This window comes from Trichosurus vulpecula, chromosome 1, assembly GCF_011100635.1.
Source record: "Trichosurus vulpecula isolate mTriVul1 chromosome 1, mTriVul1.pri, whole genome shotgun sequence".
NCBI classification, from domain to species: Eukaryota; Metazoa; Chordata; class Mammalia; order Diprotodontia; family Phalangeridae; genus Trichosurus; species Trichosurus vulpecula.
Genome location: NC_050573.1, coordinates 315,343,177 through 315,360,583, shown reverse-complemented (window position 1 = coordinate 315,360,583; position 17,407 = coordinate 315,343,177). Strand labels below are relative to the sequence as shown.

Below are 17,407 nucleotides of genomic sequence, written 5' to 3'. Positions count from 1 at the left end.
TGATGTCAAAAACTCTATAAGAGGGGAGAGGACAGCTTGAAGAGCTCTCTTTCCTTCTCCGGTTGGTGCGGGAGCAGTGGCAAGCATGACTCTGGGCCAGCCCTTGCTCTCACGCTGAGCCCAGATGTTGGTAACTATGAATTGTATTAGGTCTGTCTGTTGATATTTGTAATTTGTTTGTATTTTGTTTTGAAGTTCGGCCTGCTGGTTCATTTCCCCCGAACTAAATGAATGTTCTGAACCTCAGGGTGCTGGCTTTTTCCCCTGAAGTAAGTGAATGAATCTGTATTTGGTCTGTCTCTTGATGCTTGTCTGTATGCTCCCCTCAACTAACTGAATGCTAACTGAATGCTGGCATTTTTCCTCTGAACTAAATGAATGTTGTCTGTATGCTAACTGAATGCTGGATTAAAGTAAGCTGGTCAACCCCTTCACCGTGCTTTCCTTGTTTAAGCAGATAAAAAGAACCTGTGCTTTCCCGGCGTGCCAGCAGCCTCCTGGGTGCTGGCTGTGGGGGGATCTTACGCCCCCACAGGAGCAGCTAGCTGGATTATTAAAACAGGTGTGAGGCTCCAGGCCCTCACTCTTTGGCTAGTTAAGCTGATGTGGGCATGAAGCCCTCAGTGCACTAAGGGGAGTGGCTAAGATCAGACCAATGGTATGTGCACTGAGTTCTAGTCAATCAGATGCTAGCTAGGACGGCATAAAAAGCAAGCCCAGAACTGAAAGCAGCAGAACTGGGAGCAGCAGAACTAAGAGTAGCAGAATTCAGAAGCAGACATTGATAGGACTTTGAGATCAGTGTCAAAAGAGACTGCAGAGTGGAGAATGCAGAAGGAGAGAGTTTCAGAGATCAAGGAACTTGAGTGGACAGACCTACAGGAGAGAGTGCTGAGCAGACAGTTAGGATTCCTGAGTAATTGTTTACAGGAAGCGGGGAGAGGAGGTTGCAGGATGGCTTGGTTCCTTGCAATAATACTTTGTGATAATTTCCTTGATGATACATTGATGTAGGCTTACTGATTTTGGAATATAATTGCTATGGTAAGGATTTAGAATTGCTAGCCCTGGGATTGGATTCTTTTGTGTCTAAATAAATGTTATGCTTCTTCTGCCTTCTCCTTAGAGAATTTCTTATACTTTGTGATTCTGAATTGTACAGGCATGTTCATGGTCATCCTCGAGGACATGAATCTTGCCTTACTGATATACCTAATTTGAATGATTCAGGAATATTTAGCTCCAGGGGAAATAAATGTACCCATTTATGGGAAAAATCCATGCAGACCAGGCAGCTGACAAGAGAGAGACAGGGCAAGGCTGAGGTCCTGGAATGGGGGTGGAGGCAGCACTGTTCTCATGGTTTATTTTATGTGAAAGTTAGATACAAAAGGAGATAAAATGTGGCTTCACTCTAACAGAACGGCTCTTAAAATGCATATAAAGAGGAATGTAAGAACATGAAACCTGGTGGTCACATTATAATTTGATTTCACTTGGAATGAGAAATGAAAGTCCATCTTAAGCATACTGGAATTCTGCATGTTTTCTGGCATGATCACTGGCTTTAGGATTGATTTATGTCCAGGGATCATGGCATTTATCATATATAATCCAGGCAGAAGAAGATATTCTCCAAATCTGTTGTTTCTATCAGGGCATACATGATTCGTGCCATTAGACTTCACTATTACATTTGATGTTGGATTTTTTTTTACATCAAAAACTTGACCTTTAGCACCTAGATACCCTTGTTTCACATAGGTGATTAGTGAGTTTCGAATATTATTTCAGAAGTCTAGGAGATTTTCTGCTGGTAGATATTTATAGTACGACAAGTCTAAAATAACTTCAAAACACTGGACCCAGATGTAGGTGTAATCTTGCATCCCACCTTTGAATGGGTAACATGTGTACCCATTTGTGATACCATTGTGAAAATTCGTACTATTTTTACATGAGTTTCCTACACTCATTTGAAGATTCCTTAGAGAGAAAGTATATACAAAATACTCCAACACATCATTATCTGGGATTGAGCTATGGCCCCAAGTTTGTTTCAATTTCTGGAATATTATCAAGTTGGAAACTGACCACCAAGGCTTCACCAAGTAAGTTAACAGAGAGAATGAATGCTTTAGATTTCATCCAGTCCTTTACTGCCTGAGTTTTAGACTGTACTGCCACAGAATTATTTTCAAGGCATCAAGGAAATTGCTATTCAAAGGAGATTCATTTTTATATAACCTGTTATTTGAGATATAACAGTCAGGCATTTTGACAGATTCAAATCTATCTGGACTCATAATAGACATAATATGTATTTGAGTATTGTTGATCAAGAAATTGATTTCAGGGTCCTTTGCATCATTCTTAACCAAATGGTCTATCATATGGAGGAGTAACTCATATCCTGTAGGTGTATCCTCATGCATGTTAGCTATGTACTTGAACTCTCAAATTTCAGTTCTATGTTCCTTTGGAAACTTCCCCACAACAAGAGCCCACAGGTTTCTACCGGACACTGATTTCTCTGTGTTGTGTAAATGAGTTAAAGAATCATGGGTTTGGGCAACATCTTTCAAAAAAGCTCCCATAGCTTCCTGGTGATGATATTTGAAGCCCAATATGACCACCAAAAGCACTAAGAATCCCATGCACAGGTACAAAAGAAAGATTATGTTCCCATGCCAGGCACTGGCTTCCCTGGGGTATGTTTCTTTTTGTAGAAATATCATAAGGGCAGAGTGAAGATGGCAGAGTGAAAGCAGGTATTGCTTGAGCTTTATCCCAAACCCCTCCAAATACCTGTAAAATTGACTCTAAACAAGTTCTAGAGTATCCAAACCCACAATATGACAGAGTGAAACAAATCTCCAGCCCAAGAGAACCTGGGAGGCCAAAAGAAATGGTCTATCACACCCAGCAGGGAGCTGAGCTCAGTCTACCATGGGCCATCTCAGAGCAGGCCACAGGGGATTGAATCACTAGCAGCTGTGGTGTTTTCCAGACTTCTCAACCCACAAACTATAAAGACAAAGTAAAAGGGCCCTTTGCCTCTGGTGGGGCAGAGTCAAGATGGCACTGTGAAAGAAGCAGGAACTAACTGGAGCTCTTTCACAAATTCTGTCAGATACCTCTAAAAAGTGAATCTGAGAAGATTTGAGACAGTTAGAATCCACTACTAGACTGAGTGGGGCAGGAGCACCTTGCTTGCTGAACAGCACCAAACCCCAGCAGAACAGGAGCACCTGCAGAACCCAGCCAGATTGTTGTGCTGAGAGAGCACTGGGCATGTGAAACATGGGAGAAAGAACAGGCCCAAGGCTGAAGTACTGGCTATGGCAGCAAACTCAAGGCCTCACAGCCCAGGATTGGATTCTGTCAGAGATATGGGAGACAACAGCACAGAGCCTGTGGCCATGGCCCCTGCTACTCCTGAGCCTTTCAGCCCACAGTATAAAGGTTTGAACCTCACTTTCCTGAACATCTGGGAGCCATGATGACTAGGTAAAATGGCTCTGATGCCAACCTTCCTCACCCAGAGAATACTGCCATGGGAGAAACTCTGGAAAAGATGAACCAGAAGTGGAGCTACAGTAGCCCTTAAGCTCAGGAATTTGGGGAGAGGGCCCTTCTTGTGGGGGCAGAAGGAGACTAGTGCAAGAAGAGAGGGTCCTAGCAGGCCCCACCTAAGCAGAACAGCAGGAGTTCCTGAGCCCCAGGGAGGTAGAGCCAGGAAGCATCAATGCCAGGACTCCAGACATGCCTTCACACAGCCAGGGGAAGTGGTAGACAGCAGGTCAGACAACTGCTGAGACCACCCATTAAATAGCGCAGCAATAGCAGAAGAGGAGACTTCCAGCAACCAGCCCACTGCTCCCCAAAACCTCACAAAACCATAGCCCACAGCACACAAAGCTGGTGAGCAGGCCTACAGTTCCCAAAACAAGAAGCTTGGGATAGAGCCCACTGAACACTAGAAGCATAAAACCAATTTAGAAGTCAGGAAAAAGACAAACAACATGAAGAAGCAATCCAGAAAACCAAATGGAGACAGAGAAGATCAAAATACCAATTCAGAAGAGGACAGCATTGACACTATGCCCACATCTGAAACCACAAGAGTGAATGTGAAATGATCTCAAGCCCAAAAGCAATTCCTGGAAGAGTGCAAGGAGAATTTTAAGCACCAAATTAGAGAAGAAAAAAAATGGAAAAATAATTCACCAACGAGAACAAATCTTTAAAAAGTAAAATGGGCAATATGGTTAAGAAGGTTCAGAAGCTAATTGGAGAAAGTCACTTCATGAAAAGTGAAATTAACTAAATGGAAAAGGGGGTACAGAAGCTACATGAAGAAAACAATTTGTTAAAAATTAGAATTGGGCAGGTAGAAGCTAATGACTCTATGAGACATCAAGAATCAGTCAAACAAAATCTAAATAATGAAAAAAAATAAGAGAAAATGTGAAATATCTGATTGGAAAAACAATTGACCTGTAAAATACATCAAGGAGAGATGATCTAAGAATTATTGGTCTACCAGAAAACCATGATAAAAAAGAGCCTGGACAGTATCTTCCAAGAAATTATCAAGGAACACTGCCCAGAAGGCCTAGAACAAGACAGTAAAATAGTCATTGAGAGAATCCACTGATGAGAGACCCCAAATTGAAAATTACAAGGGATGTTGCAGCTAAATTCCAGAATTATCAGGTCAAGGAGAAAATAATGCAAGAAGGCAAAAAGAAACAATTCAAATATTAAGGAAGAACAATCAGGATCACACAGGACCTTGAAGCTCTTACGTTAAAAGACAGAAGGAATTGGAATATGATATTCCAAAAGGCAAAGGAGCTTGGACTACAACCAAGCGTCAACTATCTAGCAAAATTGAGCATAAGTTTTCAGGCAAGGAGCTGGACATTCAATAAAATAAGGTAATTATAGACCTTCCTGATGAAAAGGCCAGAGCTTAATGGAAAATTTTATCTTCAAATACAAAACTCAAGAGAGACATAAAAAGGTAAACGGTGGTGGTGGGGGGAACAGCTATGTTATTCAATAAGGGCAAATGGTTTACTGTTACGGGGTGAGTTAGAGCTGACCCCTGCCCTCCTCGGACCTCCACGCCAAGAGGGCCTGCTGAGGTAAACTCAAGGCTCTGAGATATGGGTGGAGCCAGGAGGAGGGGTCTCACCTTTGTTGCCTACGTAGCAATTCCAGGTCTTTGCCCGGATCTGCTTGACCACATGGCACTTCCAGCTCTTTGGGCTTGCCAGAGCACATGGAACTTCCAGTTCGTTGTCTGGACTGCCTGACCACAGGGAACTTCGGGTTAGCCCAGGAGGAGAAGGGGAGGAGAATAGGCAGAACCAGGGCGGCCCTAATGCCTATGTAACCAAAGATATAAAAGTTTTCTTTTAACCTGAATAAAATGGAGTTACTGTCCACCTCGGCTCCGACCCCATTCATTGTCCATGAGATCAGGTCCTTTGCTGGACAAAGGCCTGGGGGTTGGGGGATAACAGACTCCAACAAGTTGGGTGTTGGGGCAGAGGACTCCAACAGTTTACATCCTTATATAGGATTATATTGTTTTCTTTATGTTATATACATACATATATGTATATATGTATATACATATGTTAATATATGTTACATATATGCCAATCTTGAGAATGGTGCAGTTATTACAAAAATTAAAAGGAATATGCATAGACTGAAGGTGTCAGTATAAAGGAACTGACATGATGACAAAAACACAATTAAGGGTTACAAAGGGATTTTTTCTGGGAGAAGAGATAAGGAGGAGGTAGGAAAGGGTAAATGACATCTCATTATGAGGCACAAAAACATAAAGGGAAAGAAGGGAGGGAGAAGAGCAGTGTTTGAAATTTAGTCTCTTCAGATTTGGTTGAAGGAGGGAATAACATACTCTGATAAGTATAGAAATCCAAGTTGTCTTACAGGAAGTAGGAGGGGTAAGGGGAAGAAAAGGGGGCATGGATAGAAGGGAGGGAAGAAGTAGCAAGGGAGAAAGGGTAAGATAAGGAAGGGCTGCCAATAGGGAGGGAAAATTGGGGAACGTGGTGGTCAAAAGCAAAACTCTTTTGAGGAGTGGAAAGGTAAAGGGAGAAATAAAAGCATTAATGGGGAGGGTGGGGAATAGGATGGAGGAAAAGACACAGATAGTAATTATAACTGTGAATGTGAGTGGGATGAACCTTCCCATAAAACTGAGGCAGAAAGCAAAATTGATTAAAATCCATAATTCTGGGGGGCGGAGCCAAGATGGGGGCTGGAAAGTAGGAACTTGCCTAGGGCTCTCCCCCAGGACCCTCAAAACACCAATAAAAAATGGCTCTGAACAAATTCTAGAACTGCAGAATCCACGGAATAGTGGAGCGAAGCAGGGCTCCAGCCCAGGACAGCGTGGATAGTCCCTGGGTAGGGTCTATCGCACAGAGCTGGGAGGGGAGGGGAGCAGAGCCCAGTATGGGCTGTGCCCAGACCAACTAGACCAGAAGCCAGGTGGAACAGGCCCTAGCACTCTGAATCAGTGAGCTGTGGCAGTTACCAGATATCTCAACCCACAAACACCAAAGCCAACAGAGAAGGCTATTGGGAAAAACTGCAGGCGACACCGTGAAAGGAGTTTGCAGTTCGGCCATGACCCTGGGGGCAGTGGAGGAGGTACAGCTACAGAAATACAGCTGCAGTTGCTTCAGGCACCAGGCCCACCTGGTGGGAGGAATTACTTGGAGAATCAGAGCAGGAGGGCAGAGCGTGCTTATAGCTAAGCCTGGCCCAGGTTGGTGGTTTGTGGGGGAGGAGTAGCACTGACTTGGTTGAGCTTGCTGTGCAGAAATGGCTCTGAAAACAACAGCACAGCCCCTCAATCTTGGAACAAAGTACTCTCTACTCTACAAGCAGTTATAGCCTGAAGAAAATCTCAAGAGTCAAGTACTTTGTGGGGAACATAGCCAGGAAGCAAATAGACTCAAATTCGAATTCAGACTTTGAAATCTTCCTTTGGTTACAAAGAAGACCAAAACATACAGCAAGAAGAAGTCAAAAAAGTCAAAGAGCCTACATCAAAAAATTCCAAGAAAAACATGAACTGGTCCCAGGCCATGAAAGAGCTCAAAAAGGATTTGGAAAAGCAAGTAAGAGAAGTAGAGGAAAAATTGGGTAGAGAAACGAGAGTGATGTGAGAAAACCATGAAAAACAAGTCAATGATTTGCTAAAAGAGACCCAAAAAAGTACTGAAGAAAATAGCACCTTAAAAATAGACTAACTCAAATGGCAAAAGAGCTCCAAAAAACAATGAGGAGAATAATGTCTTGAAAGGCAGAATTACCCAAATGGAAAAGGAGGTCCAAAAGACCACTGAAGAAAATATTACCTTAAAAATTAGATTGGAGCAAGTAGAAGCTAGTGACTTTATGAGAAATCAAGATATTATAAAACAGAAACAAAGGAATGAAAAATTGGAAGACAATGTAAAATATCTCATTGGAAAAACCACTGACCTGGAGAATACATCCAGGAGAGATAATTTTAAAATTATTAGACTACCTGACACCCGTGATCAAAAAAAAGAGGCTAGATATCATCTTTCAAGAAATGATCAAGGAGAACTGCCCTGATATTCTAGAGCCAGAGGGTAAAATAGAAATTGAAAGAATCCACCTTTCACCTCCTGAAAAAGATCACAGGAAGAAAACAACTAGGAATATTGTTAGCAAATTCCAGAGCTCCTGGATGAAGAAGAAAATACTGCAAGCAGCCAGAAAGAAATAATTTGAGTATTGTGGAAACACAATCAGGATAATACAAGATCTAGCAACTTTTACCGTAAGGGATTGAAGGGTTTTGAATATGATATTCTGGAGGTCAGTGGAGCTAGGATTAAAACCAATGGATATTATTTGTAATAAAGGACCAAAGAAAGATAAACCAAAAATTAATTTGAAACTAAATAATATAATTTAAAGAATGAGTGGGTCAAAGAACAGATCTATAGAAACAATTAATAGCTTCATTCAAGTGAATGACAATAATGAGACAACATACCAAAACTTATGGGATGCAGCAAAAGTAGTTCTTAGGAAAAGTTTTATATCTCTAAATGCTTACTTGAATAAAATAGAGAAAAGGAGATCAATGAATTGGGCATGCAACTGAAAAAGCTAGAAAAAGAACAAATGGAAAATCACCAATTAAATACCAGATTAGATATACTGAAAACCAAAAGAGAGAAGAATAAAACTGAAATCAAGAAAACCGTTAAACTAATAAATAACACTAATATCTGGTTTTATGAAAAAAGCCATGAAATTGATAAACCTTTGGTCAATTAGATTAACAAAAAAGAAAAAAAATAATAAAATTACCAGTATCAAAAATGAAAAGGGTGGATTCATCTGCAATGAAGAGGAAATTCAAAAAATAGTTAAGAATTATTTTACCCAATTGTATGCCCATTGATCTGACAACCTTAGGGAAATGGATGAATATTTATGAAAATATAAATTGCCCAGGTTAACAGAAGAGGAAGCAAAAAAGCTAAATAACCCCATCTCAGAAAAAAAAAATGAGCAAGCCATCAATGAACTACATAGGAAAAAATCTCCAGGGCCAGATAGATTTACATATAAATGCTATCAAACATTCATAGGGCAATTAATTCCCGTATTTTATAGACCTTTTGAGAAAATGGCAAAGAAGGAGTCTTACCAAATTCTTTTTATGAAACAAATATGGTACTAATACCTAAACATGAAAGAGTCAAAAAAGAGAAAGAAATTTTTAGACCAATTCCCCTAATAAATATCGATGCAAAAATTTTAAATAAAATATTAGCAGGAAGATTACAGCCACTTACCATGAGAATAATACACTATGACCAGGTAGGAATGCAAGGTTGGTTCAATATTAGGAAAACTATCAGTGTAATTGATCATATCAATAATAAAACTAGAAGAAAGCCTACAATTACCTCAGTAGATGCAGAGAAAGCTTTTGTCAAAATACAGCACCCATTCCTATCAAAAACACAAGAAAGCATAGGAATAAATGGAGTACTCCTTAGAAATATAAGTAGCATGTACCTAAAACCATCAGCAAGAATTATATGTAATGCGTATAAGCTGGATGCATTCCCAATCAGATCAAGGGTGAAACAAGGATGTAGATTATCACCACTATTATTCACTTTGATACTAAAAATGTTAGATTTAGCAATAAGATAAGAAAAAGAAGTTGAAGCAATTAGAATAGGCAGAAGAAAGTTATCACTTTTTGGAGTAGATATGACGACTTACTTAGAGAGTCCTAGAGATTCAAGGAAAAAAAAAAACTACTTGAAATAATATATAACTTTATCGAAGTTGCAGGATATAAAATAAACCTACATAAATCCTCGACATTCCTATATATTACTAACAAAGCCCAACAGCAAGAGATAAAAAGAGAAATTCAATTTAAAGTTACTTTAGACACTAGAAAATATTTGGTAGTCTACCTGCCATGACAAATCTTCTTTCTATTTTTTTAATCAAATTGTCCAAAGTTTTATAAATTTTATTGCTTTTTTTCATAAAACCAGCTTTTAGTTTTATTTATTAGTTTAACAGTTTTCTTGATTCCAGTTTTATTAATCTCTCCTTCAGTTTAATTGGGGATTTTCCATTTGTTCTTTTTCTAGTTTTTTTTTTCAGTTTCATGCTCAATTCATTGATCTCCTGTTTCTCTATTATATTCATGTAAGCATTTAGAGAGATAAAACTTCCCCTAAGAACTGGTTTTGCTGCATCCCATAAGTTTTGGTATGTTGTCTCATTATTGTCATTCTCTCTAATGAAGTTATTAATTGTTTCTGTGAATTGTTCTTTGACACACTCATTCTTTATGATTAGATTATTTAGTTTCCAATTAAATTTTAGTTGATCTTTCTGTGGTCCTTTGTTACAAATAATTTTTATTGCATCATGATCTGAAAAAGAATACATTGGCTATTTCTGCCTTTGTGCACTGGATTGTGAGGTTTTTATGACTAGTACCTGGTCAGTTTTTGTGTATGTGACATGTCGTGCTGATAAAAAGTATTTTCCTTTCTATCCCTATTCAATTTTCTCTATCTCCTATCTACAATTATCTCTATCTCTATCAGATCTACCTTTTGTAAAATTCTATTCCCCTCCTTAACTTCTTCTTTTTTTATTTTGAGGTTAGAACTATCAAGTTCAGGGAGGAGGAGGTTCAGGTCCCCCACTAGTATAGTTATGCTATTCATCTCTTCCTGTAACTCCCTTAATTTCTCCTCTAGGAATTTATATACTATACAGCTTGGTGCATATATGTTAAGTAATGATATTGCTTCATTGTCTATGGTACTCCATAGCAGGACATAGTTTCCTTCCTTATACCTTTAAATTAGATCTATCTTTGCTTTTGCTTTGTCTGAGATCAGGACTGCTACCCTTGCTTTTTTTTTATTTCAGCTGAAGCATAATATATTTTGCTCCAGCCTTTTTCCTTTCCCATGTGTGTATCTCCATTTCAAATGTGTTTCTTTTTAAAAAAACATATTGTAGAATTATAGTTTTTAATCCATTCTGCTATCAGACTCCATTTTAAGGGAGAGTTTATCTCATTCACATTCACATTCACAATTATGGTTACTATCTGCGTCTTTTTCTCCGTCCTATTTCCCATCCCCATTTGTGCTTTTAATTATCCCTCCTCCTTTCCAACAGTCCTCAAAAGGCTTTTACATTTTACCACCTCCTTTTTCAATTTTCCCTACCTATTGATCCCCCTCCCTTATCTTACCCTTTTCCCCTTGCTACTTCTTCCCTACCTTCTCACCACCACCCCTTTTCTTTCTCCTTACCCCTCCAAATGCCTGTAAGACAAGTTTGATTATTATAGTCATCGGGGTATGTTATACCATCATTGAACCACATCTGATGAGAGTAAAGCTCAACCACTGTTCTCCCTTCCTTCTTTCCCTCTACTATAATATGTTTTAGTGCCTCTTCATGTAATATAATTTAACCTTTTCTATCTCCTCCTTTTCTCTTCTTCCCAAACAATTCCCTTGTACCCATTAATTTTGTTTTGTTATCATCACATCAGTCACTTTATACTGATCAGTGGTTTTTCCAATGAGATATTTCACATTGTCTTCCATTTTTTCATTCCTTTGATTCTATTTTATAATATCTTGATTTCTCATAAAGTCACTAGCTTCCAATTGCTCCAATCTAATTTTTAAGGCAGTATTTTCTTCAGTGGACTTTTGGACCTCTTTTTCCACTTGGCTAATTCTGACTTTCAATGCATTCTTCTCCCAATTGGCTTTTTGGAGCTCTTTTGCCATTTGAGTTAGTCTATTTTTAAAGTGTTATTTTCTTCAGTATTTTCTGAGTCTCCTTTAGCAAGTTGTTGACTTATTTTTTTTTGGTTTTCTTGCATCACTCTCATTTCTCTTCCCAATTTTTTTTCTACTTTTCTTCCTTCCTTTCCCAAATCCTGTTTGACCTCTTCCATGGCCAGAGACCAATTCATATTTCTCTTGGAGGCTTTTGATGCAGGCTCTTTGACTTTTTCTTGCTGTATGTTTTGATCTTCTTTATCACCACAAAAAGATTTAATAGTCTGAGTCTGAGTCTGAGTTTGAGTCTGAGTCCTTTTTCACTGCCTGTTCGTGTTCCCAGCCAACTAGTTGGCTTCCTGCGGCTGCTGCCACTATTACTGAAGCCACCTCTGCCACCCCCAGGGCTGGGGCCAGACCCCTCTCCCCCGATCAAGAAGTTTTCCACTAAGCTACTCCATGGTCTTTGGCATTTGTGGGTTGAGAAGTCTGGTAAATGCCACAGCTCAATGATTCATGGACCTCAGGCCTGCTCTGACCAACTCCTGGTCTGGTTGGTCCTGGTGCAGCCCAAGGTGGGCTGCACTCCACTCCCAGCACTGTGTGCTAGACCCTTCCCAGTGACCATGCAGCCTGTCCTGGGCTGGAGACCTGCTTCCTTTTATGTCATGGTTTCTGCAGCTTTAGGATTTGTTCAGAGCCATTTTTACAGGTGTTTGGAGTGATTTGGGGGAGAGCTTAAGCATGTCCCTGCTTTCCAGCCACCATCTTGGCTCTGCCTCCTCATTGATTATATCTTGGAAGATACTGTCCAGGCTCATTTTTTATCATGGTTTTCCAGTAGACCAATAATTTTAAAATTATTTCTCATTGATCTATTTTCCAGGTCAGTTGTTTTTCCAATCAAATATTACACTTTTTCTTCCATTTTTTCATTCTTTAGATTTTGTTTGTATGATTCTTGATGCCTCATAGAGTCATTAGCTTATACTTGCCCAATTCTAAGTTTTAAAAAAAAATGTTTTCTTCATTTAGTTTCTGTACCATTTGGTCAATATTACTTTTCAAGGAGCGATTTTCTCCAATTAGATTCTGAATCTCCTTAATCATTTCATCAATTTTACTTTTGAAAGATTTGTTCCCATCAGTGATTTTTTTTCCATTTTTTCTTTTACCTCTTGAATTTGGTGTTTAAAATCCTCCTTGAGCTCTTCCAGGACTGCTTTTTGGGCTTGAGGCTAGTTCACATTCCCTCTTGAAGTTTCAGATGTGGGTATAGTGTCAATACTGTCTTCTTCTGAATTGGTATTTTGATCTTCCCTCTGTCCATAAGAAGAGTCAATAGTCATTGGTTTTCTGGATTGTTTCTCCATGGTGTTTGTCTTTTTCCTGGCTTTTAAAGAGGATGTCTTATTTTGGGGCTCAGGGGGCTCTGTCTCAAGTTTCTTGTGCTGGGAACTGGGGGCCTGGTTACTGGCTTTGTGTGTTGTGACCTCTGGTTTTGTCAGCTATAGGCTATATAATGATGCTGCTCTCCTGGTGCTGAGCTGGAGCTGGCTGGTGTGTGAAGGATGAGAGCAGGTGGATATCTTTATGAGTTCTTCTGGGTTACACCGAAGCTCCTGGTGTGAGGTGTGGTACAGCTGCTGGAATTGTTCTCTTCCCCTAGGGTTGTGGTACAGTATGTGTGGTCTCAGCAGTTGTTTCTGCTGGTATATGCCACTTCCCCTGCCTATGGGAAGGCAGGTCTGGGGTCTTGATGTCAATGCTTGTTGGCTCCACCCCCATGGTTCTCAGGAACTCCTGCTGTTCTGCTTAGGTGGGGCCTACTGGGACCCTTCACTTCCTGCACTAGACTTCTGCCACCACAACAGGGGATGTTCCCCCAGGCTCCTGAGCTAAAAGGCAACTGAAGCCCCACTTCTTGCTCCTCTATTTCAGTGTTTCTCCCATGGCAGTATTTTCTGGCTGAGGAAGGAAGGGATGAGAGCCATTATACCTGGTCATCATGGCTCCCAGAAATTAAAGAAGGTGAGTTTCAAACCTTTAGACTGTGAGCTGAAAGCCTCAGGAGTAGCTGGGGACACAGCCACAGGTTCTTTGCTGGTGTCTCCTGTAACTTTGACAGACTTTTGTCTTGGTGTGAGAAACCTGGGGATCACCACCAGAGATAGCACTTCTGCCCTGGGCCTGCTCTAGTGTCCTGTTTTTAATGAGACAAAACATGGCAACAGAAGAAGCTTCAACCTTCATCATAGAACTTCAAAAATATTCAAGAACTGCCTCTGAAAAGTTTAACAAAGAAGGTGGAAGAGAAGAGGTAAGCAGCAAAACATTTGAGGACCTCAGGGCACTATTATATGAAGAAATATTAAAAGTGGTCCCTCTTTAAAAATATTTAACTTGATGGATTTGATAATTAAACTATTTTAAAACATTCCAAGTAACAAAAAATGGGACAAATAAGGTTTTGCAAGCAATGTTATACATGGCAAACTACTTCCTGTAACCAATATAACATTCTAGGAAAAGAGTACTTTAATTGCCTTGGAAAGGGCAAAAGGAAGACCAATGTTATTTTGTCTTTTAATAAAACTCATTCTCTTATAATGAGAAACTTGGGAAGTAAATTGTCCACAGATTCCCAAGGGATTAAAAAAACAAGTTAAAAGGACTTTACTAAGAGGAAAAGAAAAAGTAACAAATCATGGTTTAGCCATAAATACCCTTGGTGATGCCTAAAACAAAAAAACAAAAGTATATTTAAGTGGAAGAATACACAATAAAACTAGCCAGAGGAATTAAATACTTTAAAAAGAGGGTAGTTTTCTGAACATTTCTATCTGGCAAAGTAAAAATCAAAATGAAAATAAAAAGATTGATTTTGGATATAGTCCAGGATGGCAGAGCATGAAGTTCAAGTCAAACTCAGTTTCTGCCAGTGACAACTCAAAAATACCAGGAAGTGTATAAAATGGATCAAAAGATAAACAAGTGAAGAAAAGGAGATGTATAAAACAGAAACTTATGTAGGATAATTTTCAGAGTTAAAAAAAGAACAAAGAAAGAAAAGAAAAGAAAAAAAAAGCAGTCAAAATTCTTGCTAATGGCCCAATTCTCCTATCTCCTAATCCCCTTGCTGGACTTCAAAATGATGACTGAGTTGTTTGTGTGGGGGAGGGATTAATTCCAGGCTGAGTAGAGCGGCTGAGAAATTTTCTGAAGTATAAAATATTCAGTTTCACTCTCATTTTACCCATTTCACTCTCAAAAACTGACTGAGAAAGGTTGGAATTTAACATATCTCCATCTGAGACATAAATTGGACCCAGGTCTTTCTGATTCTATGTCCAGTGTCTCTCCACTTTACCACATTGCCTCTAAAGCCTATACCACATGGTACCCCATGTCAACCTCCCATTCAATTGCTAACCAGCTTTTGTTTGCTTAGCTTCTGATATGAATTGAGATGGAAGCATTAGGAATGGTAGAGACACAAAAGCTAGTAGGCTTTACATAGAATCATTTCTACCTCTCCTTCAGCCTAATAAAGCCTAAAACACTGTGGTTTCCATACTAAAAGGTCAGGACTCCAGCATTAGAATTCTTTCCTTAGGCTCCCATGTAATGTAGAGTTCCAAAAGGGAGGTAGAGAACTTAGTTTTCTTCCCATCCCGCCTGGGCATGGGGTCTGAGAATTCTGAGCAGAATTCTATAGTAACCAGAGGGGAATTTGACAGCTCCAGGTTGAAGGATAGAATATCTTCATGCCAACTGTCTCTGCTTCCATCACCATCCAGGATCTGGGGACTTTCTATATGGTTAGGGTTCCATGCCACAGTGAATGTAACTATCATAGATATAAGAGAACGTGGGAAACTGGAAGTAAAGATTACCTTCACCAGCCATCTCTAGTGCATTCATGGCCGAGGTGGCCATTCATTAAGAGACTTCTAAACCTGAAGAAAATAAATCCAGAAATTAAGTTTTGTGGTAAAGGGTAGGGTGGGGTGTTGGAAAACTGGATAAATGAACTATAAATTGGAAAATGAATACATTAATAAAGACTGAAATGTATCCAAATTGAACTCCAGAATTAGTACAAAAGAAAAGATTTACCACAAAGAGTCATACTGATTAGAAGACTGGGGAGAATTTGGGAAAAAATTAAAGAAGAAATAAATGATAAAATTTTGTTTGATTGAAACTAGAGCTTGTGGTGCAAATTTAAAAAAAAAGTAATAAAGCAAAAATTAAGCACTCTTTAAAAAGCATGGAGGAAAGGACAAAAGGGTAATAAGATGAGAAGAAATGGTAAAATATACTAGAGTAAGAAAACCTAGAAACATACCTAAGACATATACCATTAAATCCAAAGTTCCTGGATTCAAGTACTGCTTCTCTCATATACTGGCTGTGAGATGCTGGTAAATTTACATAAACTCAGAGAATACTAGGTAACTACTTTTTTTTTGCTTTTTTTTTGTTTGTCTTTTTTTATTTAATATATTTAGTTTTCAGCATTGATTTTCAGGAGAGTATGAATTTCAAATTTTCTCCCCATTTCTACCCTCCCACCCACTCCAAGATGGCATATATTCTGGTTGCCCTCTTCCCCAGTCAGCCCTGTCTTCTGTCACCCCACTCCCCTCCCATCCCTTTTTTCCTTTTTTTTTGTAGGGCAAGATAAATTTCTACACCCCATTGCCTGTGTATCTTATTTTCTAGTTGCATGCAAAAATGTTTTTTGTTGTTTTTGAACATCTGTTTTTAAAACTTTGAGTTCCAAATTCTCTCCCCTCTTCCCTTCCCATTGACCCTCCCTAAGAAGTCAAGCAATTCAACATAGGCCACATGTGTATCATTATGTATAACCCTTCCACAATACTCATGTTGTGAAAGACTAACTATATTTTGCTCCTTCCCAACCCATCCCCCTTTATTGAATTTTCTCCCTTGACCCTGTCCCCTTTCGAAAGTGTTTGTTTTTGATTGCCTCCACCCCATCTCCCCTCCTTTCTATCATCCCCCCTTTTTTATCTTCTTCTTCCTTCTTTTTTCCTGTGGGGTAAGTTATCCAATGGAGTATGTATGGTATTGCCTCCTCAGGTCAAATCTGATGAAAGCAAGGGTCACTCATTCCCCCTTACCTGACTTCTCTTCCCTTCCGACCAAACTGCTTTTTCTTGCCACTTTTATGCAAGATAATTTACCCCATTCTATCTCTCCCTAGCTCCCTCTTTCAATATATTCCTCTCTCATCCTTTAATTTGATTTTATTTCTTTAAGATATCTTCCCTTCATCTTCAACTCACCCTGTGCCGGCTCTCTCTCTCTCTCTCTCTCTATATATATATATATATACACATACGTATATACATACATACACACTCACATTTACACACACACACATATATATATATATATATATATATACATAAACATATATATACATAAAAACACACATATATGTGTGTGTGTGTGTGTGTGTGTGTGTGTATGAATATTCCCTTCAGCTACCCTAATACTGAGGTCTCATGAATCATACACATCATCGTTCCATGTAGGAATGTAAACAAAACAGTTCAACTTTAATAAGTCCCTTGCAATTTCTTTTTCTTGATTACCTCTTCATGCTTCTCTTGATTCTTGTGTTTGAAAGACAAATTTTCTATTCAGCTCTGCTCTTTTCACTGAGAAAGCTTGAAAGTCCTCTATCTTATTGAAAATCCATATTTTGCCTTGGAGCATGATACTCAGTTTGGCTGGGTAGGTGATTCTTGGTTTTAATCCTAGCTCCATTGACCTCCGGAATATTGTATTCCAAGCCCTTCAATCTCTTAACGTAGAGGCTGCTAGATCTTGGATTATTCTGATTGTGTTTCCACAATACTCAAATTGTTTCTTTCTGGCTGCCTGCAGTATTTTCTCCTTGATCTGGGAGCTCTGGAATTTGGCTTCAATATTCCTAGGAGATTTCTTTTTTGGGATCTATTTGAGGAGGCAATTGATGGATTCTT

General features: G+C 39.2%; 1 pseudogene; it reads right to left on the bottom strand.

The window, feature by feature from the left end:
• Nucleotides 1–1,380: 1,380 nt before the first annotated feature.
• On the bottom strand, nt 1,381–2,738 carry LOC118837609 (annotated as a pseudogene).
• Between the last annotated feature and the right edge of the window lie 14,669 nt (nt 2,739–17,407).